The following is a 2,211-nucleotide window of genomic DNA, read 5'->3' as shown; positions in this document are numbered from 1 at the left end:
CCTTTCCCCCCCCCCCCCCCTTACAGTCGGAGGAGCTGGTTCCCGGGCTTGTCTCGGGTTGCAGGCACCTACCTCTGCTCCTTGCTGAGAAATCAGTGCTAGGCAACTTCATCCACCCGGGAGTTTGAAATAGTTTCTCTAGCTATCTGTCTACCTGTCTAGCACCACGTCTGTGTAACGATATCTAGTTTTATGTATTATCATGATTAGTGTAATATCTAGCTAGCTATCTTTATATTTATATCTCTCTGTCTGCCTAGGCATCTGCTTCTGTTGTTAAGAAATCAGTGCTAGCCAGCTTTATTTCACCCGGTTGTTTTACATAGTTATATGGAGATATAGATATAGATATCGATCTATCTATCTATATATAGTTTTATGTATTATATTATTAGTATTATCTATCTCTCTGTCTCAGCTAGTTGTTAAGAAATCAGTGCTAGCCAACTTTATTTCCCCTGAAAGTTTAAAATAATTATCACTCTCTATATATTTATATCTGTATCTAATATATGCAACTACAGATATATAACTATATATCATTTTATGCATTATCATTATTAGTATAATCTCTATCTATATAGTTCTATATTTATATCTATTTAGCTAGCTATCATCTATTTCTGTTAGTTAAGAATCAGTGCTAGCCAACTTTATTTTACCTGATAGTTTTAAATAGTTATCTATATCTATATAATTATGCAATTATCATTATTAGCATAATATATTTCTATATCTATCTACACACAAAAGCATGTGTGTATACAGATAGGAATATACATATACAGAGGTGGTTAGCTGAAGGCAGGGCAAGAGGGCACCTTCTAGAGACAAACTGCTTTACTTTATCAGATGCTGTGAAAAAAAGGCCTGAGAAGGCATCTGACTAGTAGGTTGTTGCCTGTGAAAGCTTGGATTTTTCCATATATTATATAGTTTGATATAGAAGCAGTTCTGAATCGTGGATTTTATATATGTATAGAATCTGTGGTTTTATAGAAGCAGTTTTGTTCATGGATTTGTTATATATATATATATGTGTGTGTGTGTGTTGTGTTCTTCTTCGTTCTGGTCTTGTTCTGAATCCGAATGTGTGGTGGGCTGTCAGTGGCAAGTTCTTCTGTTCATAAGTGCTGTGTAATTTGTTGAGTGTTCTGATTGATTATTGATTATTAATACCTATTGATATATATGTGGTGCATTTGTGTTAATGTTCTGTTCTTCGGCTGTCAGTGGCAAATTCTTCTGTTCATGAGTGCTGTGTCATTTGTTGACTGTGGTCTGATTGATTATTGATCATTAATACCTATATATATATATTTGTATATATACACCCCCCCCTATATATATATATATACACACACACCATATATATATGGTGTGTTGTGTTCTTTTTTGATCTGGTCTGAATCTGAAAGTGTGGCTGGCTGACTAGTTCTTTTGTTCTTGTGTGTTGTCTCTAGTTTGTATGTAAATTATTAAAACTAACTATAACTAATAATATCAATAACTAATTTAATAACTATACAATCTCTTCTATGAATATGTTATTCTTCTTCTTCTATGTGTGTATGAATGTCTGTATGCAATGTGTACTTCCCTGCACAGTGATGGATCACACTGCCAAGGAAAACAATGAGCTTTCTTTTTTAAAAGTATTGCAAAAGAGAGAGAATATAAATTGAAAGAAGTGAATTGGATAAGTATTAAGTAAAGAGATTCTAAGCTGAGCTAAGCTAAGCTATACCCTATCCAATCCTTTCTAAGAACAAAAAGGATCAGGCAACTGACTGACTAGGAAACAAGCCAGGCAGTCCATTACCTTTCTAACACTCCTGCTCACTGAGAACGAGCTCACAAAAGGCACAGCAAGCCTGCAGACAGAGGCTTTTATGCTGTTTCTATGTCCCTCCCCCAGATACTGTGATTGGAAGGGCAGTCAGAGACAAATCACACTCACTGGCCAGCTAAAGATGTCAGTCCTTCCCCCTCTGCTCCCCCTCCCCGCTGTCCTCCCAGTCCTTCTAAGTTTCTATTTCCCCATAAAGACTGCCCTCCAAATTCCTAAATCTTTTCCAAATCGATTCAGAAAGTTTTAAGCTTCTAGTGATTCGATTTGGATTCGGAGATTTGGGCTCCAAATCAGCCCGAATCTTCTCTGAATCAAATCGCAAACCGCAGCTTCGCACAGCCCTATAATACAGTAAATAA

At 36.2% G+C, this 2,211-nt stretch overlaps 1 protein-coding gene across 1 annotated transcript in view; it reads left to right on the top strand.

Moving 5' to 3' along the window:
* Nucleotides 1-2,211, top strand: part of TLX1 (T-cell leukemia homeobox 1) — a gene marked incomplete at its 5' end in the record, with an annotated part of 26,428 nt that overhangs the window by 14,499 nt on the left and 9,718 nt on the right. The window lies entirely within an intron of this gene.

The sequence above is a fragment of the Gavialis gangeticus genome, unplaced genomic scaffold, assembly GCF_001723915.1.
Source record: "Gavialis gangeticus isolate Ggan-Ray unplaced genomic scaffold, GavGan_comp1, whole genome shotgun sequence".
NCBI classification, from domain to species: domain Eukaryota; kingdom Metazoa; phylum Chordata; order Crocodylia; family Gavialidae; genus Gavialis; species Gavialis gangeticus.
Note: the sequence above shows the minus strand (reverse complement) of the source record. Positions and strands in the feature narration are given on the sequence as shown.